Below are 27,698 nucleotides of genomic sequence, written 5' to 3'. Positions count from 1 at the left end.
CTGGGCTGCTGTAATCCAACGGTACAGGATAACTTTAAAAGGTATTCTTAAAAACAACAAGGTATCCTTAAAAAGCACCATAGGACAGCCTTTTAAAATTGTTTTTATTTTTGGCTGTGCTGGATCTCCGTTGCTGCTCAGGCTTTTCTCTAGTTGTGGTGAGCAGGGGCTTACTCTTTATTGTTTTGTGAGGGCTTCTCGTTGTGGCGGCTTCTCTTGTTACAGAGCATAGGCTCTAGGCTCACGGGCTTCAGTAGCTGTGGCACACAGGCTTAGTTGCTCCGAAGCATGCGGGATCTTCCCAGACCAGGGATCCATCGATGCTGTGTCTCCTGCATTGGCAGGCAGATTCTTTTCCACTGGGCCACCAGGGAAGCCCCAGGAAAGCCTTTAAACCTAAGTGCTCTCATTTGCTATTATCACTACCCCTGGGATGAAGATTGTGGGTCATATTATCATTTCCTTTTGCTAGATGTGGAAACTGAGGCCCAGAGTGATGAAGAACTGGCCTAAATTCACACAGCAAGAAACAAACCATTCTCTTCCAGTACCTTTTCCCACTTTTCCACAGCATCTGCTTTCTTGGGGGATAAGTCTGAAATGCCACAGGTCAAAAGAGAGAATGGAGAAACCACCAAGACCCTATAGATAGTGCCTTCATTTGTTCATTCATTTAAAAACTTTACTGAGCACCAGCCATGTGTCAGACACCATTCTCAGTGCTGGGGATGCAGCCGTGAGTAAAGCAGACAAGAGTCCCACAGTTTTTCTGGTCTTATTCTTTGACTCATTTCCCTTTCTGGGTAACAACACCTGGCATTTACTTAGAGCTTAACAATTTACAATGTGCTTTCCTGTATCAGCTCCTGAAACCTTCACGGCCATCCTCAGGCTGGGTGTGTTGCCTGCAGGCACAGGCAGAGCTGGGATTCCATCCACCTCTTTTGATGGCCATGCCAGCAGTGCCGTTGCAGTCCATTTGCACTTTCTTCCTAAACAGCTAGCCAAGGGTCACGCTGCTGGAGGGGGCGCTGAGGAGCCTCAGAGTTACTGCACCCCTCCCCTCCCTGCACAGGTGAGTGGGTTTCCCCAGAGAAACAATGGTCGGAAAGAGAGTCCCCCCAGCAATTTGTCAGTTCACAGCTTGCGAAGCCACAGATCTGACCAAAGGTGGAGAAAGGATACAGGAGTTCATGCCCTTGTGACCTGTATGGCAGGTGGGGAAAGACCTGGAAGGGGTGGGCTGGGAAGAGCAGCCACAGGAGACAGAGATGGGGGTTTGCAGGAACAGGCTGGGGCATGTGTACATCCACGGTTCACATGTATTTGCCCTGAAAGCAGCACTGGGCCTCCTGATAGCAGTGAGCATTCAGGAAGGCAGTGTCCTGGATCCAGGGTGGGCTCAGTCTAAAGGAGGCAGGAAGTGGGACGTGAAAGCCACACCTTTTTTTGAGGTACCTCCATACTGTTTTCCATAGTGGGCTGCACAGCCTACATTCCCACCAAAAGTGAATGAGGACTCCCCTTTCTTCACATTCTTGCCCACACTTGTTATTGCTTGTCTTTTTGCTAAAAGACATTCTAACAAGTGTGAGGTGATATTTCATTGTGGTTTTAAATTGCATTTCCCTGATGATGAACAATATTGAGAATCTTTCCATGTGTGTGTTGGCATCTCTATGTCTTTTTTGAAAAGATGTCTTTTCAGTTCCTCTGCCCATTTTTCAATTGGATTGTTGGATTTTTGATGTTGAGTTGTATGATTTTTTTTGTATATTTAGAATACTAATCCTTTATTGGATACATCATTTGCTCAAATATTTTCTCCCATTCAGTAGGCTGCCTATCCATTTTGTTGATAGTTTCCTTTGCTGTGCAAATGTTTTTTAGTTTGATCTAGTCCCATTTGTTTATTTTTGCTTTTAGTTTCCCTTGCCTGAGAAGACACATCCAAAAAATTGTTACCAAGACCAAGGTCAAAGAGCTTACTGCCTATGTTTTCTTACAGGAGTTTCATGATTTCAGGTCTTACATCTAAGTCTTTAATCCATTTTTAGTTTATTTTTATATTTGGTGGTATGTGATCTTTTAAAGGCAGTATTGCCAACTTCCTGTTCAGAAAAGTTGCACCAAATTTACCTTCCATAAGCAGAAGTTAAAAATAATGATTTGGGTCTGAATTTTTCCAACAAGAAATAAAAAATCTTTTTGTCCTTATATATCCTATTTTTGTATTTTTGTTCTGACCCTTACTTCAGCTTACATTGTAAGCTTGTTTGTGTGTGTATGTGTGTCATTATCTTGTATCTGCTCAGATTATAAAGTTCATTTAATTGATTGAACAAAAAAGGTAACAATTTAGGGAACATTGTCACCTCCCATGCCTGTTACTCTTATTTGCTCCTATGATGATTAACAATAAAATCCATAAAGAAGCAAGGAGGTCCATGAAGGGTGTCAGAGAACCACAAAGAGAACATTGAGAAGTTGGTCCATGTTCTCAGGCTGTGGAAAGGAACAGCAGGAAATTGGATAAGATGATAAAAGCTTTAAAAACATCCCTCAGGGATGGAAGAAAGGCTGATGTTGAAGGGGGAGCCCATGGAGATACTGTGCAGCGTGTGCTTTCACTCCTGAATTACACAGAAGGTTCCTGGGGAGGGCGGTAGCTCTGCTTCTTTACACTGATGTCTGTGCCCTTTGGGGCTCAGTCACACGGGACTGGAGGAGCAACTGGAAAGTAGACTTTACCAGTAGACACCTGCAAGAGGAAGGCAGAGTGGAACTGCTGGGCCTGGCGAGCTCCAGGGACAGCTAAGAGAAGCATCAGGTGGAGGAGACCTAGATGCCTTCAGATAGCTAGCCAGTTCTCAACCACGTTGGGGTCCTTCTCAGCAAAGCATACAAAGGTGATCATCCAGGCTTTCTCTCATGGCACCTAATTCACTTTCCCTCAAGCACTGAGCAGCCACTTAACACCCAGCACGAAGGCAGGTCCACAGAAGAAGGGGAAGACTCACACTTGCCTGTGAGGAACCTGTGGGCTTGGTAAGGAGCTGAGACCAGCGTGACCAGGAAAGCACCCCAACCCATCCAAAAGACTGGCAGGTGAGTGTCAGACTTGGGAGCAAGGAGGTGTGGCGGGCATCCTAAAGACAGAGGAGGGGTCAGCAGAATGGGGGCTTCAGGGCAGAGGGGAGGCTCAAACATCAGTGATTCTGAAGTGGGGGCCTTGCATCCTTGCTTCCGTGAGGTGTGAAGAGCTGGTTCTTTTGAGAGGAGAAGTTACCACCTGGAACTTCCTGGGTCCCCTGCTCTTCCCAGCAGCCTCTTATTTCATCATCAGTGCAGAGGGCTACCATAGAGGGCGGAAAGGAACAAGCAGCTGTGGGAAGGTAAAAATCTTTTGTGTCTGCCCCCAGGCTGCAAAAGTCTCCTAAGTCTGACTCATCTTTAGGGGAAGGGGGGGCTTCCAATATCTGTCTTCCTAGAGTCCTTAGGATAAAAAAAAAAAAAAGCCTGCTACAGGGCCTATCAACATCCCATAGTTGGATAGCTGAAGCACTGGCATATTTACCCTGTTTAATCACCACCCCACCCCTCTGAGGAAAAAAAAAACAACTTATTTCAGCCGCTTGAAGAGACAGAAAGAAAGAAAGAGCAGTGACCTTTCTGCAAGACGGATGATAACTCGCTCCTTATAAGGAGAGACAAAGAGCTCAGCTCATGGCTCAAGAATGCGTGGGCTTCCTCATGTGTTCTTCCTCACGTTACCTGGTGATGGGGCTCCACACCTGAGCACAGCTTTTCCAGGACGACAGAAAGGGGAGCTCTCTTCTCACCAAGCCCAGAGAGTCCTGATTGCTGGAGATAACCCCAACTGCAGAGCCTCAGAGTCAGTGCTACACTTGGATTTAATGCGGCCAAAGAGTTCGTTAGAGAACAAGCAACTTTCTTATTATTTGAAAAACAAACTTTCTAACAGCTATATAAGGGCTTCCCAGGTGGCTCAATGGTGAAGAATCTGCCAACCAATGCAGGAGACACAGGAGATGCGGGTTTGATCCTTGGGTAGGGAATATCCCCTGGAGAAGGAAATGGCAAACCTTTCTAATTAATATTCTTGCCTGGAGAATCCCACGGACAGAGGGGCCTGGCAGGTTATATTTCATGGGGTCACAAAGACTTAGACACGACTCAGTTACTGAGCACACGCACACACACACACACAACAGATACATAAACACCCATCACACAATGAGTTATTATTTAACTCCCAGTAACAGAAAGGTCAAAGTTCACAGAAATCAATACCCACATTCCTCCAGGAGATAATAGAGTAAACAGGCCATTATAATCTTAGCTATTCTTTATTTAGAGTGTCTCCTCTATGTCATATGCCTCATCTATGATTTGTTAGTTATAATAGTAATCCAGGAATCAGGTCCATTTTACCAAAAAAATGCTGAAGCTGGAGGTTATGTCACTTGCCTGAGTTCACACAGCCAGCACATAGAAACAGGGAGATTTGAACCTGAGTCTTTCTGACTCCAGAGCCCACAGTCAACAGGAGCCACAAATACCTAAAGCCCATGGAACACCAGGGCTCTCTGAGGTTGCAGTGTGAAGGAATTTGTCCTTCTTGTCCTGTTCCTTGTAAATCCCCAGGCCTTCAAGGAACACATTAAGGTTGCGTTATTTTTCCTTCTAGTTCTGTTTTGCTCAGAAAAACAAGGAACCAGAAGTCACATCCCTGGGTGTTATCTTTGCTCAACGCTGGAGGAGCCATTTCAGCAGGGTAGTGCAGGCCTTTCTGGGAGATGTTCCAAGGCTGGGCCTCCCTCTCCCTGGCCCCTGGTTGCCTGCCCCACCCACCAAGGCTGCATCTCTCTGGCTCCCAGAGCTAATCAGCTGGACCAAACTCATCGCATTTTCAGTGTGGCTGTCCAGACATGTCCAACCTCCCACCCCTACAACTCATTCAAACAAATGTTTCACACCGACTATATACCAAAGCACAGTCCTAAGGTTTTGAGGGATAAGACAGAGATGTCCCTGTCCTCTGGGAGCTGGCATTCAGGACTGTGGAGTCAATAACCAGCTAGTTACTCAATGACTTGCTTAACTACAATTGTATAAATTCGACAAAGATTGCAAAGTTGCTAAGACAGTGGATACCTGGGGTGGGGTCAGGGGTCCAGACTGGAAGTGAGGAATCAGAAAAAGCATCTCCCAGGAAGAAGACAAGATGGCTGGATGCAGAGAAAGGGCCAGAGGTCCAGCATGAGGCCAGAGAGGTAAGCAAGGTCCCATCTCGAGGGCCCTTTACAGACCTAGACTCTCCTTGGAATGATGAGACTCCTTTGTAGGGTGAGGGTGGTGAATTATACGTGTGTATAAGTCAGGGAAGAAGGGAATGACACTTATGCCAACAAATTTTATAAATCAAGTTGAGAATTAACAACTTCCTTTTTGGTTCTTTGTCTTTCTGAAACAGTAAATTTGTCATAACTTAGAAGCTGTCTTAACTTAGAGACACTTAAAAGGCTCACCGTGTGACTTACCTCACGGTCCAGTGGTTAAGAATTGACCTTCCAATGCAGGGGACAAGGGTTTGATTTCTGGATGGGGAAATAAAATCCCACATGCTGCGGGGCAACTCAGCCCAGTTACAGAAAGCCTGCATGCCAAAACCAAGATCCAGCACACTCAGAATAGACAAATAAATAAAGCGCTCACAGTAAATGTTTGTTCTTGACAAGAATGGTTTAAGCCTGGGTAATCCTCTCAAGAGGGCTTCCCTGATGCCTCAGTGGTAAAGAATCTGCCTGCCAACACAGGAGACTCAGGTTTGATCCCTGGGTCGGGAATATCCCCTGGAGAAGGAAATGGCAACCCACTCCAGTAGTCTTGCTTGGGAAATCCCATGGACAGAAGAGCCTGGTGGGCTACAGTCCATGGGGACAGAAGAAAGTTGGACACAACTTAGTGACTAAACAACAACCCTCTCAAGAGGAAGTATTTGCTCTCCCACTCTGCCAGCAGTCTGGATCTGGAAGGGTCTTCCTGCATAGTTGTATTCAGAGGTTTGACACTCCAGGCCTATTCAAAGACAAGGATTTGGAGGCAGGGGTGTGGGAGGAGAGAGAAAAGGCTGAGAATAGACTGGTGCTTGTATCTCAAGGATGATCCCCTCCATCAGAATCCAGCTGTCCTGGGTTCTGGGGAAGCACTAAGGAACCCCCAAACATCATTATCAGAGTCCACCCTCATGTCCCCACTGACAATTCAGGCTCTTGTTCCTTAAGCCTTTTTCCATGTGTACAATGAAGGCCTTGCCTCAGAGGATTCCTTGAGGTCTCTCTCACCCTCATGGTCTGGGATCTAATAACTTCATTGAGGTGTGCCATCCCCAGCTGCATCCCTAGGAGACTGTTTCATGGGGGACAACCCTGAGAGCCAACCAGGGCCTAGAGAGAGATGGAAGAAAAAGGGGGAGAGGTGGGACATCAACAAGGACTTTTTGATCCATTGACTCGGGGGAAGGCAGCAAGATAAGAAACAACCGACGGCAACGGCATGATTCCACCCAGAGACAGTTCTGCCTGTGAAAGCTTGACTTGTCCACTTCTCCAGAAATCAGGAGGATTTAAACATGTACATGTTCACACCCACATGCATGAGCACACACACACACACACACATACACTTCCTATTTAGGAGAATATTAGCATTCCTTTAAAGTGTTTTTCTTTTTTAAAATTAATGAACTAATTTGGCTGCGTGGAGTCTTAGCTGAGGCATGCAGGATCTTCCTTGCATCATGTATGATGTTTCGATGTGGCACATGGACTCTCTAGTTGTGATGCACCAGCTTAGTAGTTGCTCCAAGGCATGAGGGATCTTAGTTCCCAACTGGGATTCAAACCATGTCCCTGGCATTGCAAGGTGGATTCTTTACCACTGGATCACCAGACGTGTCTAAAGTGTTGTTTTTCAAACTATATTTGGAGACTACATTTTTTCAACTCGTGAGAATGTATTTCCAAAATCTCAAAAAAATGATTTAAAAAGTCTGCTTTATTCCATAATTAAATTTACTGTTGGCAATCAAACCACACCAGCTTGCAGCATGAGCAACCTTGCTGCAATTTCTGTTGTGTCAAAGCCCTTTTCCTCACATTCCGTACATTCCCATACATCTGCAAATTTTCCACTGAGCTTGTCCCCTCTGGAAAGTGAATTCCAGGGATGTGCTCTCCCCACAAGCACATTGCTGGCCACAGAGAGTGTTACTATCATGTGTTGAAAAGAATGTGAAAATAAAAGAGATAATGTCTGAAATGAAAAAAAAAAATGGGACTTTCTAAACCAAATAATCAAATGTTGCCAATTCTGGTTCCCAGCTATCATGATTGATAACAAATTATCCAAAGGGCAGAATTACGTGTGGCCTGGGCAATGGTTATATCCAAGAAAAACACATCTCCAGATATCTCCAGCTCTGTGGCTTCCAATCCAAGGCTCTGCAGAATCTGTGCCTCACTATGGGGCTCTGCTCCCAAAGGCGTAGGAGGAACGATTCCTTGCCTGGTAGAGTGGCTTGTGCCCTGGCTGGGATATTGGAAACTGTTCTAGAATCAGCCACCTCTGTTCATTAACAGCTGTGTGCTTTGGCTCCTTCTCCTAACCCTTTGGAGTTGCCATTTCTTATCTCTAAAATAACAGCAACAACTCAACAACCTTTGACTGAGGACAGACTGTTACGTTGGGCTGGACAATGTGTGTTGAGATATAGCTACCACTTCCAGGAGAGTGAAGCAGTGGACACAAAACATTGGGTAAGTAACAAGGATGAGGTAACTGAATATTAGAGCATCTCCATTTACCCAGTGAGCGTTTAAGGTTTTGTTGCTGTGAATATAAAAATGTGTCAGGATATAAATGAAACAGACACATCTGTGTATAATATTTAATGTGTTGTTTTATTTACATATACATACTTAAAATCACTTATTATTTAGGCAGTGTTAGTGTTAATCACTTAGTTGTATCTGACTCTTCGTGGCCCAAAGGACTGTAACCTGCCAGGCTATGCTGTCCATGGGGTTGTCCAGGCAATAATACTGTAGTGGGTTGCCATTTCCTACTCCAGGGGACCTTCCTGACCCAGGGATCAAATCCATGTCTCCTGCATTGGATGGTTACTCAGATAGTAACCATCTGAGTTACCAGGGAAGTCCCAAATCACATATAATGTGTGTTAATTTATAAATATTGATTAAGAGGTTAATAGTTTAAAGCATGTATTTAAAAATCCAGCATGGTTATGATGTAGAAGCATTGCTTTTACCAAGCCACAATGCAATACGTTTGATCAAACTATTCCAATGCACCTTTTACATCAGTGTCTTGGTCTTCATCAGTTGTGGAGGGGAGTGGAGAGAGAAGAAAGATGACTAGCCTAATTGCTGAGAGGTCAATGAACCCCCACAAACAAGGAAATCTACTCCAGAATCTTCAGTCAGTCACTCTGCTCCAATGTAACCACCTCCACAGCTTCTTTGTGCCTTCAGAAGAGTCTATATCACAAGTGTTCGCAAAAGCTGGTGGAACCGGCTTTTTTAGCGGAAACCAAGGGAAGGGAATGAGTTCCACAAAGGTCACTGTGATGCAAAACCAGGACATCAGCTCTAGAACAGGGAGCAGAGTCAGACATGGACCTGATTCGAGGCTGACCACGAACAAGCCTTCTTAGAATCTGCAGATATCTTTGGGTTGATTTGTACTTTCCAGGGTCTTTGATTGGGTATTTGCGTCAACCCTGGTGAGTCTCAAAGGATAAGGTGGGATTCTTTGTGTATCTTGCATAGGACACATGCTGGACAAACTCAAACATTTTGTCCCAGAATCCTCGGGGAAGCCTTGCTGGAATCTCAGGACTGTCTGCCCTCAAAGCAGTGCACTCTATGCTGTGTAAGCCTGGAGATAACCAGCACCTTCCCTGGTAGCCATAAAGGCGGTGTCATCTGCATATCTGAGGTTATTGACATTTCTCCTGGCAATCTTGATTCCAGTTTGTGCTTCCTCCAGCCCAGCATTTCTCATGATGTACTCTGCATATAAGTTAAATAAGCAGGGTGACAACATACGGCCTCGATGTACTCCTTTCCCTATTTGGAACCAGTCTGCTGTTCCATGTCCAGTTCTAACTGTTGCTTCCTGACCTGCATACAGGTTTCTCAGGAGGCAGGTCAGGTGGTCTGGTATTCCCATCTCTTTAAGAATTTTCTGCAGTTTGTGGTGATCCACACAGCCAAAGGTTTTGGCATGGTCAATAAAGCAGAAGTAGATGTTTTTCTGGAACTCTCTTACTTTTTTGATAATTCAGGAAAAATAATCTTGAAGTAAACTCCCGGAGTTGGTGATGGATGGGGAGGCCTGGTGTGCTACAGTCCATGGGGTTACAAAGAGTCAGACGTGACTGAGCAACTGAATCGAACTGAACTCCCTGGTAGCCTGGCTTTCTCCCAGAGTAGATCCACCACCAGCAGGCGGAATTCTCCAGTAATCCTCTTTCCTTTGCCCTGGGTCTCCAGTCTTTCTTTGCCTTGATCCTGTCCCTCTGACATGGAGGCAGCCAGATGGTGGCCTCACTGCCATCGGCAGGGGGTGTCCAGACACCTACCCTCTATCTTCAAGATATACAGAAAGAGTCCCAGAGAAGTTGAATTGTAGGTTGCAGGATCAGAAAGAGTCTTTTCCTACTCATCATAGCATCCTCCCCTCTCCCGACCCTAACTCCCATTTTTCAGAGACCAGGTGGGATTTCTTTAGGGTGTTTACCTTACTTCTCCTCCAGAGACAGTATCTGGCTTCTCTGTATCACCAGATGTGTGATACTAAACCAGTGTCTCTCCTTTCTCCAGACATTCAGGTGGGGTTATAGGAGTCACTGTGGTCATGGCTATAGAAGCCCTTAGTCTGATCCCGGGCTTTGTCTCTCCTCTAACTCCTCCTCTTTATCACTGCTTCCTTGGGGAATATTTAGTAGAGAAGAGCCAGGGCCCTGCAGGCTCTCGGGCTCCGATGTGCCTTGTCTCTCAAAGTCTCTGCAGGCTCCTCTGGCTGTCAGTTTGCCCTTTTTAGGATCCTGCAAGGTTTCTGCCTCCTAGGTCTTCTGATCTTTTCCTCTAATCTTCTGGGAACATTCTCCATTCCCTCGCTTTCCCCACCAGAATGCTTTTTGACAGAACTGTTGGCTTGAGTTGTTGCTGGGTCTCGTCCATGAAGACAAACATATTGGGGAAAAAAAGCCCCAGGTTTTAACTCTCCCCTACCCCACCATCAGCTTCCTCTCTCCATGACCAGAGGCTGGGGCATTGTAAAGTGTCCCCAGAGCTTGGTCGTGGCCTTTGACACATTTTTCTGCATTTTGGGGAATTCCCCTTTCTCACTACCTCTTTAGATGCTGCAGATTTCACTGTGGTTCTGTTCAAATTCCTACTTTGAACATCACTGGTTAACTTGCATTGAGCACATTATGTGTGTCAGGCACTGTGCTAAGCGTTTTACATTCATGGTCTCATCCTTACAACAATCCTGTAGGGTAGGAACTATTATTATTTTTTACTTTATAGAAGTGGAACTGAGGCACTTGAATGAGAGGTTAGATAACTTTCCTGCATGGTTAGAAAGTGACAGAATCATGATTAAAACACAGCTAACTCCAGTGCCTGTGTTATTTGTGTCTATGCTATACTGTTTCTTGGGGCTTCCCTGGTGGCTCAGTGGTAAAGAATCTGTCTTCACTGCAGGAGATGCCGGTTTGGTCCCTGGGTTGGGAAGATCCGCTAGAGTAGATAATGGCAACCCACTCTGGTATCCTTGCCTGAAAAATCCCATGGACAGAGGAGCCTGCCAGGCTGCAGTCAATGGGGCCGCAAAGAGTCGGACACAACGTGGTGAATAAACAACAACAATCTACTGCATCTTACTGGGCCTTAATATATCTGCCAGCTCTTTCCTTTACCAAAGAAAAGAGCTATCTGCTTTCTGCCCACCCAGGGAGTAGATGTGTATATGTGGCTGACTGACACATGTAATAGGTATCAAGTATCGTTTGGTGGATGGATGATTTAAGATCTTTTGTGCAAAAAAACATTTTGGAACACAAGGAACTCAGATAACTCAAAGTTATAAACACTCCGGATGTTTTGTTGCTTCTTTTCTCCAAATCCTACTGGGTGCTGTTCTGTCTGTAAGAGGAGGGCTTTCTGTTGGCACCTAGTCCCACAGAACAGAGCAGCTGTGTTCTGCTGACAGTTATTTCTGCCGCATTTATTTTCTTAGATGCTTCCGGCTAACTTTGGAATTCAAAATAGATTTGCTCAGGGAGGCTCAGTCCCTTCTCAGTCTGGCTGTTCCCTGATCCTGGTGGGGTCCCGCAGCCCACGTCTGACTCAGGCTGTGGCATTTGTTGTTTATGTCTAGAAGTCGGAGGCACCCCTGTTGTGCAGAAACAAGGAATTCCACCTCTCCTAACTCCCTGCTGCAAAACAGAGGCTGAGTCTGAACATAGCCTAACCCAGAACAAGTTCATGGAACAGGTGAGCTCACAGGAGGGGGCCAAACTTACACATCAGGCATTCTCCCCACTTCACTTCCTCTTCCCCCATCATCGTGTGACCCAGCAGGACCCTATGGGGCCTTCCTGGGACAGACCCCTCCTCATATCTACTGTAGCTCCTCTCTGCAGTATCCAGAAAATAGTGTTTGATGCATGCTTCCTGAGTTTTTGAGATGCTAAAAACCACCACCAAATGGAAGAAATTAACTACTTGATGATCATGAGCACGTAGTCCCCAGACCTTTTGGGGCCTAAGGATTGATCACTTTCAGCCAATCAGAAAATCGTGCTTGGAACTAACACAACGTTGTAAAGCACCTATACTCCAATAAAGATAAATACTACATATTTTTAATTTTTAAAAATAAAAAAAATAAAGAAAACTGTGCTCGAGAGGATCACATACCCTGGGACACCTCTCCCTCACCTGGCCATTGAAAAATGCTTTTGGAAACACTTTGAGGAGTTTGGGGTTTTTTTAAGCATGAGCAATCCAATCTCCTTGCATGGTCCTGCAATAAACCTTTCTCTGCTCCAAAAGTCGATGTTTTGGTTTGTTGACCTCACTGTGTGTCAGGTACACAAACTTGCACTTGGTAACAATCATTCCAACCCTCATATAACCCCCAGACCTCTCTTCTTATTCCCTTGGTTCCAGATGACAAACTCATTCTTGCTAAGCTATAGTGACTACGTTCCTTTCCCACTAGAGAGAAGTTCCTCAGTAACAGCAAAGGTTAAACTCAGAGGCAGAGTTGCTCAAATTACAGCAAACAAGTGATAACTCCAGGCCCATCATTCAGACTAGCTTGTTCATCTGTGATATTATTTTTATGTGTTTGTTTACTAATGTTATTCAATCAAATAGACCTGGAGAACAGCTCAAGGCCAAATTCTTTTTTTTTTTTTTTTCCATTTTTTTTTTTTTTCCAAATTCTTTTCTCATTTCTCTAGTATCTCTAGAGAGGCTTTCCCCATCTTACTCAGAATAAGGTTTTGGGGCACAAATGTGCTAAATGCTCTCACCAGCCCCAGGCCCTCAGTCTATGTGTCATTGCAGTAGATACAACTTACCAGAAGTGGCCAGCCTTGCCGCTTTCACGGTATCCATGTGCCCCTTAAGAGTGACCAAGAGGCCATGCCAGAGGCCTGGGCTGCAGCAAGCCTCTGGCAAGACCTCAGCTTCAGGTACCTCTAGTGCAGGTAGGAAAGATTTCAAGATATTGATTAATGTGTCTATTTTGACATGGCCATAAGAAAAGAAGTAAAGAAAAATTATATTTGCTCTTCTTTGGTCTCACTCTAAGCTTTTGAATCAACTCCACACACCCAGCTCTAATCTTTTTGTCTGGTTGTGAGCTAAGTTCACAGGAACACTGTGAACTTCCTGTATGAAACAAAAGGCAAGTTCTTTCTCTAGGGCTCCAAATCCTTTTTGTTGATGAGAGGACAATGAGAAATTTAGTTGTCAAATGTAATCAGCCTATTCAGTGTGAAAACAAATTAAATCTTTTTGCCTTGTGGACTGTGAACAAATCTGCCTGCTATAGGTGTGTCCCCATCCCTGGCGATCACTCATGCTGGGGCCTCAGACTCCTTTTTAATTCATGTGGGAAAGCGATTAGAAAGAAGGAAGGTGTGTCCCTGGTGGGAGAAACTAGTCAGTGTGGTGCCTGTGTGAGACGGGAAAGAGACAATGTGTCCTCCAGGTGAGCACACGACTCAGCAAGCAGAGTGCAGGCTGATTTCAGACCCCATTCAGCCCCTTGTGTGAGACAGCCCCAGACCCAGACCACATAGCTTTGCTGAGGTGGTCTCTGCCCTGCTCTGGAGAGGGTTCTTAGTGTCTTAGATCTTGGAATGCGTGCTTGGAACTTGCCCACCATAGACCTGAGGTCAGCGATCATGTCAGTAATGGAGCAGTGACAGTGACTGATTGGAGTTAGCAGGCTGGCCAAAGGCTGCATCATCCCCAGTTTGTTTGTTTTTTTTTCTTTTAAATTTTGGCCACGCCACACAGGATATGGGATTCTAGTTCCCCAACCAGGGATCGAACCAGGCCCCCTGCATTGGAAGTGCAGAGTCCTTTCCACTGGACCACCAGTGAAGTCCCATCCCTTTTCCGAGACAGTCATCACCGGTGCCTGCTCAGCATAAAGGGCACTGAATCTCAGCCCATGCAACTACAAGCGCCTCTGAAATCATCCATTCAAAACAGCTCTCAGGTAGGTAAGACATAATTGACAGAGACTCAAAGCTAGAAGCATTCTCGAGAGGCCAGCTGGGTCATTCCTCAGCCTTTGGGCAAAACCACCTCCAAACTATCCTAGCCCTCTTGGCAGCTGGTGGAAAGGTTGTTGGTTTAAGCCTTCGGCGAATAAAGATTTTGGATGGGCTCGGAGGGCTTCCTGAATGCTTGTATTTTTATGTTTAATTACACTATGGAATAGAAGTAAAATCCTCTGTGAAGCTGGACATCAGCTCCTCACCCCAACCACTATCATCCTCTTCCTTCTCTTCTTCTTTGGTCTGTTCCTTGGGAGATCACGCTGAGAAATAGATTAAAAAGCGAGAAGGTGTTTGAGATGTGTGCTCAGGCCCCACACCTGGGCAGAGGTAGAGACCAGACTACAGCACCATCATCACAGTGGCCACCATACCTCAGTCCAGCCCAGCAGGAAGTGCTTCTCTCTCCCGACATCAAGGTAACAGTCTCAGGAAAGGTCTGTGATTGGTGCAGGTTGGGTCCTCACCCACTCCTTGGACCCAACCACTGTGGCCAGGAGATGAATGATTATAATTGGCCAATCCCCTGTCACGTGAAAGAATGTGAAAAAGTGAAAGTGAAGTCGCTCAGTCGTGTCCGACCCTTCGAGACCCTGTGGACTGTAGCCCACCAGGCTCCTCCATCCATGGGATTCTCCAGGCAAGAATACTGGAGTGGGTTGCCATTGCCTTCTCCAGGGGATCTTCCCGACCCAGGGATCAAACCCGATCTCCTGCATTGCAGGCAGATGCTTTAACCTCTGAGCCACCAGGTGGCCACCACCAATTGGAGGGTGATGGAAAATCTTGCTAGACAGACAAAATCAACAGCTACCACTTACCTCTAAAACTATCTACCTTTCAAAGTTGCCAAAAAGATTAGGGAAGACATACCTAAGAGCCTAAAAGAAGACGCTCAATCGATGGTCACTGCTGTTTCCTCCATCAGCATCAATAGTACTAATACAAACAGCCTTTCATCTAAAGTCTCTGGGCAAACAGGTGCTGATAAAATCAACATTGACTCCAACCTCAGCCCCAAATTTGAACTTCTCTTGAACTTTTCTGAAGATCTGAGGATGTTTAGCAAATATTTTCCTCTGGCGTATTTAATCTTTGTGGTTCTTTGTACTTTCTGAGCCAGAACGGGCCTGGATCACCAGGACCATCATAAGGACGCTTATCTCCCCGACAGCTTAAATGGTCTGAAAGTATTTCCCAAAAGAGACAGTCACCAGTGTTTTTCTAACCTTTCGTACAGCCAGAGCATTTGGATGAAGTGGGGGAAATTCCTGTCTCTGAACTGTCTTGCAAGGTCTCTTTCCAATGATGGATGCTGTATGTCCTTCCCAACCCTCAAGATGATAAGCCTCTCCAGAACCTCGTGATGATGGACAGAGTTCTGGGCAATTGATGGCAAGCCCATCAGCCCAACTCTCCTGTTACAGTGTCGCACTGCGGCCAACTGGATGGAGGTGGATGTCTAGATACTTCCCAAACATCTGGACACCCTGCCCTCTGCGTCCTTAACATGCTGTTCCTCTGTGGAGAACATGCTCTTCCCACTTCCTAGCCGAATAACCCACCTCTCAAAATTCCTCCCGTTTTTCAAGTTCCACCTCAATGCTATCTCCTTCAGGAAGTATGTCTTACCCCTTCAGCCATCTGTGGTCTTGACTACCTTTTAATCTCTGTATGGAATGTATATTGTGCCTTATGCTGTGTTGCCTTAAATAATAAGCTTCATAATTCAGTTAAAGGACATTTATTAAGAATCTACTATGTGCTGTGCCAGACATTGGAGACAGAGAAAGTCTGTCTATCGTCTGTTTAGTTGCTAAGTCATGTACGACTCTTTTGCAACCCCATGGACAATAAGCCACTAGGCTCCTCTGTCCATGGGATTTCCCAGACAAGAATACTGGAGTGGGTTGCCATTTCCTTCTCCAGGGGATCTTCTAGACCTAGGGATCGAACCAGCATCTCTTGCACTGCAGGCAGATCCTTTACCACTGAGCCATCAGGGAAGCCTCGAGATGCATAAGATAAAATTAACCCAGCCAACATGAGGCTCTTAGAAGACCAGGTAGTACCTGTTTCAAATGATGAATTTCGAGGATATGGGCTCTTCCTAGTTCATTCTTTAGTTAATTCATTCACTACCCGCTCAGAGTTTGGGTGTCCTCAACTACAAAGCAATAAGCTTTGTGCTATAAGGTCACAGAAGATCTTTTCTCATTCAACAATGGGTCTCGTTCATTCGCTGTCGTCACTTTGCCAGCACTTCAGTGGTCACTGTGCTCCTTTATTATCATCCAGAAACACAGTGTCTTTCTAAGTTTGAGAGAATTGAGGGCAGAAGTTTGGAATTAATCCATGACTAACATATCTTTATTAGTTGAACATGGTCAGCAGGGTGGTCAAGTTGATAATAAGCCGCACCCTCTGTCTAGAACATAATTTCGTCAGTAAAATGGGATGCTTGGAGTAAGCCCCTGCCAACTCTGATGTTCAGTGATTCACAGGCATTCTCTCTCTTGCTCCCACAAACAGCACATCATGTTCTACAAGGATGTGGCCACCAAGCCACCTGCCAGTGAGAAAAAAATACTTAGCTATGCCCACCCTCACCCCATGGTGAGCCGAATTTTGAAGAGGCTGTGACTGAGTCCAGAGGGCTTGAATTTTAGTCACTTGTCCCCATTCTCTGCTTAAGTTGTTGTGGGAACCAGGTGAGCAAATTAAACCTCCAGAGAGGAAAAGGGAGCTGCTAACACTACCTGATGGAAAAGCTCCCCCTCCTCACCTCATGTGCCAGCTCCCTTCCGCTGTGTGCTGTTTCTGGTCCCAGCCACGTGCCCATTTACGGAAGGAACTGCGGTCTGCCAGCACCACATTGACCTACCCCAGACTCGGCACACGTGTTAGCCAGGTACCCGTTACTCAAAGGATTTGATGTAAGGTGAGAAATCAGTCAGTTAATTCAAATTTTTTCAGATAGAGAAGAAGCTTTCCAATCTCCTCCTAGCCCACTATATTAACCATGAGTGCAAAACAGAGCTGTTGGTTAGTTTAAAAGGAGTAAACAAAGCTAAATTCTTATAGATACTTGAGGTCAGTATTGGGATGTGGAATAAATGTTGGTATTTGGTGAAAGATAATGAATATATAGAAATATTCACCATATAGATTGCTCTGCAGTGTCTATATCTTCTTGTTCCCCTTTGAAGAAACCAGAATCAAAAATTGTAGGTGAGATACTAAGGATGGAGTCTATGTAAGAGAAACAATACAAATGCCAATCAAAAGGCCCCATCCTCAAAGGAAAAAAAGCCTTAAGGCAATATTAAAACACTGGCTAGTATTGTAGCTTGTAAGTTAAAATACAGCACAAATGATACATTCAAATCAGTTACTTTTCAAGTAGCAGACCTAGTAATATAGATGAAGAGTGTGCAGTCTGGGACTCAAATATTTGATCAAGTTTTTCAGTTTATAGTTTATATTCAGATTTTATGGTGTTTCCCTTGTGTTTGTTTTTATTATTATAAAATATTTTAAGCATCTATAAAAGTAGAGAGAACAGTAAACTTCAATATTTCGTCATCCAAACTCTGCTCTCCATGCTTCATCTATTTCTTTTTTTCCCTTTTTTTCCTGTTATATTTTAAAGTAAATTTTAGATATTGTGTCATTTTATCCATACTTACTTTAATAACATTTTCTTTAGAAATGTTTAGAACTTTTTCTTGTCTAACCACATCACAATCATCATGCAGAACATAATTAGAAACAATTCTTTGCTGTCATCTGACACTTTGTACATACTCAATTTTCTCAGAATACCCACCAAATGTCTTTATACTATTTGTTTAAATCCTGGTAGAGATACAATGCCCACATTACATCTGGTTGTTATATCTCACATGTTTTTAAATTTAGAACAGTACTTCCTCACTTTTTTTCCCCTGCTATTAACTTGTTGAAGAATCCCAGCTTTTATAAAGAGAGATGTGTAAAGTTCAAAGAAGAGCTACTAACAAGGTGTTAGTGGTGAGGAATCTCAAAAAAATGCCAGAATGAACCCCCAGTTTTTCAGGGTGGTCAGGAAGCTGATGCTGTCATGACTCAGGAAAAAGTTTCCACTCCTCTGGGTGCCAAGAGTAGGAGACTAGGTTGAAAGATGAAAGGTTTAAAGTTCTTAAACAGACTTGAACTCTCAAAAAACAAAAGGTCAAGCCATCAAGGAAATGCAAATGAAAACCATGATGAAATACTACTTCACACCCACTAAGACGGCAATAATCAGAAAAAGAAAATAAACAATGCTTGTTGAGGATGTGAAGAAATTCAAACCTTCATAAATTGCTGGAACGAATGCAAAATGGTGTGCTGAAATGGTACACTGGGAAACAGTCTAGTAGTTCCTCAGAAGATTAAACAAGGTTTGCCATATGACTTAGCAATTCCACTCCTAGGAATATACTCAAGAGAACTGAAAATACATGTCCACACAAAAATCTGTTCATGAATATTCATTGCGTATAATTCACAATAGCTCAAAGGTAGAAACAATCCATATGTCCATGATGAATGGCTAAATTAACAAGGTACACCCACACAATGAAATGTTTTTCATCAAAAAAATGAAGCACTTTTACATTCTACAACATGGGTGAAACCGAAAACTATTATGCTAAAGTGAAAGAAGCCGGCCAGAAAAAAGCACATACTATCTGACTCCATTTATAGAAAATATTCAGAATCAACTGAGTAGATAAGAGAAAGAAAGATTAGTGGTTGCCTAGGTCTGGCTGGGGGGTAGGGAAGGTTATAAAGGGGGTGAAAGCTAAGGTGTGTGGGATTGCTTTTGGGGATGATGAAAATTTTCAGAATTAGAGTGTGGTGATAACTGCACAACCCTGTGAATATACTGAAAGTCATTGAATTGTATACCTTAAATGGTAGATGACATGGTAGATCTCAATAACGCTGTTATATGGTTACATCTCAACAACGCTGTTAAAACTACACACACAAAAGTTCAGGGGTTGGTTATCAGCTGGCTTGGAGCAGGGACAAGGACCCTGCCTCGGCGGGGCCACCTCCCCAGATGCAGGGGGCTTCCTGCCTTACCACTTCTGGCAAGTGTGACTCAGCCCCATGTGGCCGCCCTGCCGGCCCCCAGCAGGCTTCTGAGGCGGATCCGTCCCGGGTTATGAACCAGACAACCTCTTGACCCTGCTTCAGTAATACCACGAATGGAAGCCCAAGGGGAACCTAAAGGAGATTCATTTTCACTTTCACCCACCTGATTTCTCTCCAAGCTGACCATTTCCTCTCAGGCCTGCATGTGTTCTTGGAAGACAGCAAGACCAGACGCAGGTCTGGATGCTAAACCCTCAGTGGAGGAGGGGGTGGTGGGGAGAGGTTGCAGCCTTCTTGCCCCCAAGACCTGGAGGCTGAAAGCAGGCTTTCCAGGCAGTGGGTGAGATCAAGATTTCCTTTCCACATGGTTTCAGAATGGGGCTCCGTGTGATTGGAGGGGCTATTGAGTAATACCCAGAATGAGGTTATGGCCGGGGAACAGTGGGATGTTGGTACAGAAGTCTTCCTGCCTGACTCTGAAATTCTCTCCAGGCTGTTTACAGTGCTGGTCTTGTCAGATGTGGACATCTGCCTGGCCCACGCATCTCCAATTATCCCTCCAGCCACAGGATCCTTTGCCCATTTTGGCAAAGGCACAGGCCTCAGGAGAAGGATTTGGGCCCATGGAAATTGCAGAGGACCTGAGTCTGCCGAAAGGCCTCTGGGTCTGCCGGTAATAGAGAAAGCTCCACGGAGGAAAGGGCGCCGTGGGTGGGCCGGGTTCCCAAGAGGCCAGGAGCAGTCTCCTGGCCACCCACAGCCATGATGGCCCCACCTCTCCCTTCTTGCTCCCATGGCTCCCAATTCCCGGTTCCACTTCGAGGAAAAGTGGCCACAGGCCACAACCCTTCTGAGCAGCTCCAAGGGAACAGGTCAATAAACAGAAGACAAACATCAATAAGAAAGAGTGCAACTTACAAAGCATATGTTTCCAGGGAGAAGAATCCAGAAAAAACAGTCAAAGGTTATCTGGAGCCCTCATCCTCATGCTAAGGAAGTGCCCTCTTAACCCTGGGGGAGCAGACACTCCATTCCCTATTCTTCTCATTTCTAGCCCTGTGACCCCAGGAACCTCCATGCCCAGTGCCCAGGAGCTTGTCTTTCTGTACATCTTGCCCCCAACATCTGTCCTCTGTCCCCTCCATCTCACCTTCTTCCTTCCCATATAGCATCCAAGCCCTGCAGCCAGGCAGGTGGGAGTTAGAATCCTTGCCAGATGACGATGGGCAAATCTCTTGACTACTGTGCTTCCCTTTTGTGTCTGCATGTCCTGGGAATAATAACAGCCCTCTCTTTGTGGAGCTATGGTGAGGGTTAATGAGAAAACATGTTCACTCAGTCCAGAGCAAGTGCAGGAATTTTTTTTTATTATTCTCTTTTCTCTCTCCTCCCTTTTTTCCATTCTTTCCACTGTCTTTCCTTCCTTCTCCTGAAGTTAACTTTTTAAGGTTTAAACCTCCATCTCAGCCTCAGTGGTAAGCTGGGTGACCCCAACTCCCAGCTGGTTTGCAGGCTCCTGTGCATCCTGGTGAGGGATCTGATCTTCCCCCAGTTCCCAGCTCTGCCCATCTGTGGAGCCCCCTGCACTGCTGTCTTGGGCCGGCCACCACACAGGAAAGGGGTCCCAGCAGGGCTTAGCTCGTCATCAGCCCCACGTTGTGACTTGCAGAAACTTTTCTGCATTAGATGACATTCACTGTGTTAGATAAGGAAACAGGGGTCTCCTTTCAGTTCAGTTCAGTTTCTCAGTCATGTCTAACTCTTTGCAACCCCATGGACTGCAGCATGCCAGGCTTCCCTGTCCAGCTAAAACGTCTCCTGTAGCTGCTGCCTCTCCAGGGCCTGAGCATCGTTCCCCAGAGCAGGCAGGAGGGATGCATTCCTGTGAAGGATGCAGCTCTACTTTGCTTCCTTTTCAACTTATTTGGGCTACAGCACTGTGCATCTGTGAGGTGTCCCATGACAATTACAGGGACCCAGTTTGGTCCCTCTGAAGCATCTGAGCAAGCATGAAGGGGCTGGGGAGAAGGGGGTCCTCTGGTCATCCGTAGAACTCCATAAAGAATCCAGTCCCTCACTTTGGAGCCCACACATCACAGTGAACCAGCCAAGCCTTGTAATCCCCCCTCCCACAAGTAAGAAGCAGTATCCTAGGAGAAAGGGTGGTCATCCCCTTCCAGATGCCTAGAGAAAGCCTTGGCTCTGTAAGGAAGCACTCACCAGAAAGGTTTTATGCGTGGAGGCTGCTGCCTGTCACCATGATGGCTCCTGACTACTGACAGTAGTGACCAGTTGCGGGGAGGCAGTCTGCCCTGCCTTGGCACCACTCCTGTAGTGGTTGATGGAGGTTACCAGTATTACACAAGGTTCTCCAGCAAAATGGAACCAATGGGATGAATGGATAAGATAGATGGATGGATAGATGGATAGGTAGAAGGATAGACAGACAGATAAATTATAGATAAAGTAGGGGAGGAAAAAGAATTGTTTTCCTTCTATCCTTCTAAATGCTCAGCTGGGGTCCCTGTAGCAAAATGGGTTAATAAGAGAAAAATAGAAGTTTTTTTTAACATGTATATCTCATGGGAGACACCCAGGAAAAAAATGAGAAACTCTCAAAGAGGTATGTTAGAATTCTGTTTCAAATACCATCTTCAGCTAAATCAAAGAAACAAGTGTGTGGGGGAGTCAGTTACAGAGGCGATAAGGAAAAGTGAGATAAACAAAAGTACAGTTTGTTATACAGGCTTTAATTGAAGTCTTCTCCATTGATAAGTCTCTAATAATTGGTCATCTTTCTCTTTAAGGTAAAGAGAAGGAAACACCCTCACAGAGATTTTTTTTTTAATAAATGCAAATTTCCCTTACAGAAGAGTAACTTATACTCTATTTTGACGGCCTCTCCTGTGTTTACTGTTTCTCAGAACAATCAGCTCAAAATAATCTCTATGCCAAGGGTGTTTTTTGGGGTGGCCTCTTCTGGTCTCCTATAATAGGTAGATAAAAATTTATCTATAAGGATTAGCTCATGAGATTACAGAGACTGACAAGTCCCAAGGTCTGTGGGATGAGTCAGCAGTCTGGAGACTAAGGAGAGGTGATGTGCCATTTCTGGCAGGCTCAAGACCCAGAAAGAGCCAGTGTTTCAGTTCAAGTTAAAGGCAGAGGGGAAAGATCAATATCCCAATTTGAAGGCAGTCAGGCAGGAAAGAATTTTCTTTTACCTAGAGGAGAGTCAGCTATTCACACCTTCAACTGATTGGATAGGGTCCACCCATACTAGGGAGAGCAATCTGCTTCACTCAGTATAGTGATTCAATGTTAAGCTCACCCAAAAACACCTTTACATAAACAGCAAGAAGAATGTTCTGCCAATATCTAGGTACCCTGTGACCCAGCCAAGATGACACATAAAATTAACTATCACATACTATTCTTTTGAGCTTCTAGAGGAGCTTTCTGCAAAATATGTGCTTCATGGAGCCCAGTCTTAAGAAATGCTCCACCAAAAAGAGAGAGAGGGAGAGGGTGAGAGAGAGAGTGAGAGAAACACTGTATAATCAAATACATTTAGAAAATATCATATATTTCTCCCTACCCTTGCCCAACTTCTCTTCAAGTCTTAAAGTGTAGCAGCAGATAGAGACCAGTGGGGAGTCCTGTAACCAAGACAACTGTTTAAAGGTGTTTGACCCAGTAATTCCCAGAATGATGGAACACCACTTAGGAAATGCGGCTCCAACAGTGGTTTTGAGCTGGCTGGACATTTGCAGCACCTGGGGAACTTATTAAGTGCCAGTTCCCATACTCTCTCTGGAGTGAGATCCGGAAGTCCTCATTCCTAAACACTCACCTTCCAGGATGAGGAAGCTGGGAGCAGCTCTATTTGTCATTCACCCCATTCACTCAGGTGGGTCCAGGGAAGGGGAGCCACTTCCAGTTAGATCTCCTTCTCCTTGGCCTGACTCCCTGCTTTGGTGAGGATATTGTGGAGACCATCCCTTCCTGGAGTCACTCCTATTGTCCTCCTAACAGTCTTACTTTTGGAGCCTGTTCTAAGCCCCAGGGAAGCAGCAGGATTAAGGAGCATAATAAATGAAGGGGCTGGGTGCACACCCAAAGTGTCGCACACAGTTGTGGGTCTCAGGCCTCGTCTGGCCCTCTGGGTCCTGCAGAGTTCCCAAAGCTTCTTTCTGTCTTGGGCACGCAGCTGTGGTTAGCTGTCCTCACACACTGTGCCTGCCCTCACTGTTCCCTCTCCTCCCTTACTTGATGCCCATCTTTCTTCACTTGGATAACTCTCTCCAAAGGGCAGCCCAGTTATTGTCTTATAGAAGTTTTTTCAAATGCTGGGTAGAGTCCAATGCTCCCTGGTGCTCCCATAACACTACATGAAATCCCATTCTAGCGTTTAGTGCGTATGTGCTACACTCACGTGTTTATTATGAGTCCACTCCTTCCTGGACCCTAACTCTATTCCCCTCCACTTTAAAATTGAGGGTGTGTGTATGAAAAATCTGAGTTCCCACTGCATGCACATTTTGGCTAAAAACTGGTGTTCTGCATCTAAACTGCCCACCTATCCCTAAATTCTAAGTGGCACTTGCTAGTGCCTACAAATTCATGATTTCCAAACAACTCACTGTCCTGCCATCCCCTTTGTGAGGAGTTAGAACACCTCTACCAGGCCTTCAGTTCTTTAAAGTCAGTCAGTGTATATTAAATGTCTTTGAACCCCCGGAGCCTGTATATTATAGGCTTTTGGTAAACCTTGGTGGAAATTAACTAAACTGTTGATAACTTCTTAAGAGACAGATCTCATTGATGTGATTCATTATCTTCATGATTTCATAGGCAGAAACCCAAGCCAATGATGTTTCTTCTTTGCCAGGCTTGCATATTAAGGACTCAGAGATTCACCAGGGGGAATAGGGGACAGCAAGCTGTCTGGAAATCACAAATTCATAAGAACTCAGCAAGTACCTGGAAGGAATTAGGGACAGGAAGGGCAATCAGGATTAAGAAGTGACAGTAGCTTATAGCCAAAATCATCATGAAATGAGACTTCGTATTTTGCCTAAATAAATAAAATTTTAATTTCAAGAAGAAAAATTTTCTAAGTTAAGTATTTTTTTTTTTTTTTTTTTTTTTTTTTGCTGCTTCAGTGCTCTTATTTCATGAGCAGCCTGGACATTTGAACGATCTCATCAGTCAAGGCCCAACAGGAGACCAACAGCACCTGTAATTGCAGCTTTAATTGCGATAGTAACTGAGGAAAGATCAACAAAGGGACCAATGACAAAGGTGTGTGTGTGTGTGTGTGTGTGTGTGTGTGTGCTCAGTCATATCTGACTCTTTGTGACCCCATAGACTGTAGTCCATCAGGCTCCTCTGTCCATGGGATTTTTTCCAGGCTAGAATACTGGAGTGGGTTGCCATTTCCTCCTCCAGGGGATCTTCCCCACCCAGGGATCAAACCCGTGTCTCCTGCATTGGCAAGCAGATTCTTTATCACTGGGCCACCTGAGAAGACCTTGACAAAGGTGAGATGGGATTAATTCTTGTCCAGTGAAAACAGTCAGGGATGATGAGGTGCCCAGAGTCTAGCAACACTGGGAAGCTGCTCCTGCCCTAGGCCTGAAGGGGTTACCAGAACCTGGGAATAACAAACTGCAGGGGGTTGCCCACAGGAGCCGAGAGGGAGTTGGAGGGAATAAAGACCCATCCTCACTCTCTGTCAGCCTTCTAGTCTCTTATGAGAATTCCTTGGCAAACCCAACCAGAGGCTTGGAGGACCAAGAAGCCTGTAGATACAAATCTATAGCCTCCTGGGGCATAGAGAATGGTGGAAAGGAAGGGAAACCCATCTGAAAAGGCAAATGAGGATTATGCAGTGAGCCCTTGATTAAAAAATAAAGTCACATTCCTTTACTTAATGTCCATATCATAGCAACTCAGAGCCCCGACTTCCCTCAAATTAGCCTTTTCTCAAGCCCTGAAGAGGGTATGTGTACCCAACTTCTCCAACTAGTAGTCTACAAGTCCTAGGCCCTTGCCTGCTGCTGGCTTTTAGCAGCATCTGTGATATTGAATTATATTTGTTCTTTTTGAATCCTAGGTCATGTGGGCTAAGAGAGGATAATTTCAGAGATTCTGGGAACTTCCTGGTCACCTGATCTGTGATAGTCGTGGATCTAGCTGTCTGCTGAAGTAAAACTATCTTCCATTGCCTTCACACACTGTGAGTATAAAATACTAGATTTCCAGAGTCCTGTAGAAAGAAGAGCTGCTTCTGGGTCATTTTACAGACATTAACATAGGAAACATGTCTTCATCTTATAGTCAGAGAATGGTGATATATCAGATGTCTAGGTTTTTTTTGTGTGTGTGTGTGATTTGAAACACTTTTATATGATAACTCGAATTATAACTGACAGCATTTTATCAGAACATATCAGATTTTCATGAATGTCACATAATTTCTAGGATATCTATATTAGTATCATCAACCATACAATATAACTTGAGAAGATTCAATCACTCCTTCTGACAACACTTCCCATGTAGTTTAACATGCCAAATGAACTCAGGTTGTTTAATATCTCTCTTTGGGAGGTCTCAGGGGCCCTCTGAAGCACCCCAAAGTTAGCTAGAAGTCAATTATTTAGGAAGGTTTGTTCATAAATATCAAAAGGGTTTATAACAGTCAGGTAAGCTGTGAAAGAATACTTATCCACTTAGCCATAGTTAACAAAAGATTTCAAAGGTAAACCTAGGACGGATCATTTAAGAGGTAAAGAAACTTAAAATCCACTAGCAAAGGCAGTTCAACATCTCAAGAAACCTTGTACTAGGCACAAAACTCTTTTCTGGGGGTCCACTTTCCATAAAACCTCCTTATCCCATTCTGTACCCATTCCTTTGCTTCCCCCATCCTGAAACTGCCACCTGTAAGTCAGAACTACTTCTTTTTCCTTCATAAAATGCGATTTCATTCCTCGTACCTTCTTTAATTACAAGTCATACATTTTTCCTTAAGCAACCGAGAACTGACTTTTATATTGGCATTTTACAGATTGGTGAACATACGTATCAGTGATACTATCTAAAAAAAAAAAAATTGCTTTCTTACACTGAACATCTCAGCATGGCACCAGACACTATTCATGGATAGTCAAAATCTCTTTAGTTTCTGTGTAAGAGGAAGGTCCTGTCAAGCAGTGAACGTTTCAGAACCTTAATTTATGAAATGACCTAGCTATTCAATACACTGTCATCACTTAGTTTAGCACAACCATAGACATTCAGGTAACCAAAATCTGGAGAAACTATTGTAAGTTCAGCTCAGCTCAGTTGCGTCTGACTCTTTGCGACCCCATGGACTGCAGGCTGCCAGGCTTCCCTGTCCATCACCAACTCCCGGGGCTTGCTCAACCTCATGTCCATCGAGTCAGCGATGCCATCCAACCATCTTATCCTCTGTTGTCCCCTTCTCCTCTGCCTTCAATCGAGACTACTCTGTCGTGTCCCTGCCCGCTTGGCGCCACGCTTCCCGTCCTCTCTGCCCTTGGTGGTGGAGGGAGGAGGGTGCCTGGGCCGCGGGCGCGGGTAGCGGGCCCCGGTGGATGAGGGGAGAGGACGGGGTCCCGGGGGGCGGCCGTACCGGGTAGGGGGCCCCGGTGGATGAGGGGAGAGGACGGGGTCCCGGGGGGCGGCCGTACCGGGTAGGGGGCCCCGGTGGATGAGGGGAGAGGACGGGGTCGCGGCCGTACCGGGTAGGGGGCCCCGGTGGTTGGGGGGAGAGGACGGGGTCCCGGGGGGCGGCCGTACCGGGTAGGGGGCCCCGGTGGTTGAGGGGAGAGGACGGGGTCCCGGGGGGCGGCCGTACCGGTGTACGAGGTGGTGGGGGAGGGCTCTGCCCGTTTCGGGGGGATGTGGGGGTGGTCTTTTGGCGTCGGCGGGGACCTCCGGGCGGCGGTCGACCGGCGCACTGGGGGCCCCCATGCGTCGCGGGCCGATGTCTAGGTTTTATATGAGAGTTAAGGGAGAATTTTTTACTTTTAAAATTTTATGACCATTTTGGATTAAGCTTAGGTCATTTCTTAATCTAAATGGCACTGCCTATCCTTAAATGGAACTGGAATTGTGATTTTTATGAGTTTTACAGCCAGCTTATCCACATCATCTATTATTACTAATCTTGTTGTGAACTGAAGCATTACATGCTATTGTAATAAACTAGTGAAATTTATTGGCACCCAGCACCCCAGAGTGAGATAAATAGCTGTCTGAAAACATTTGGTATGCCAAAAATCATAAGTTTTGAAGGCTTACCATTAACATTTGAAGTCTCGAGCTCAGAATCCTGGTTTTGAGAATTCCAGTTATAGAATCACTGGCGACATTTCTCAGAATTCATTTGGTTGATGTGGAATGTGTATCAGTCAACTCCACCTCTTTCGATCAATACCTCCAACAGGATGTGGTGAAATTCTGTTGAATTTGTTTTCATAGCCAAGATGCCTCTTAGAATGTTCTCCCTGGGAGAGAGGGAGGAGGAGAGGAGATGCCAGGTGTTTCTAACATCACCTACTGCTGGCCAGAAGCTCTTTGGGTATGAGAATATCAGGGGGTTGTATTAAAATGTTTTTGCTTG

The 27,698-nt window shown here is 45.2% G+C and overlaps 1 long non-coding RNA gene across 1 annotated transcript; it reads left to right on the top strand.

Moving 5' to 3' along the window:
- Nucleotides 1-5,170: 5,170 nt before the first annotated feature.
- On the top strand, nucleotides 5,171-24,319 carry LOC122678212. Its single transcript, XR_006336036.1, has 4 exons — nucleotides 5,171-5,297; nucleotides 7,729-7,841; nucleotides 11,494-11,609; nucleotides 24,208-24,319. It is a non-coding gene; the product is annotated as an uncharacterized LOC122678212 (long non-coding RNA).
- Nucleotides 24,320-27,698: the final 3,379 nt, after the last annotated feature.

Source organism: Cervus elaphus, chromosome 20, assembly GCF_910594005.1.
Source record: "Cervus elaphus chromosome 20, mCerEla1.1, whole genome shotgun sequence".
Lineage (NCBI taxonomy): Eukaryota > Metazoa > Chordata > Mammalia > Artiodactyla > Cervidae > Cervus > Cervus elaphus.
Note: the sequence above shows the minus strand (reverse complement) of the source record. Positions and strands in the feature narration are given on the sequence as shown.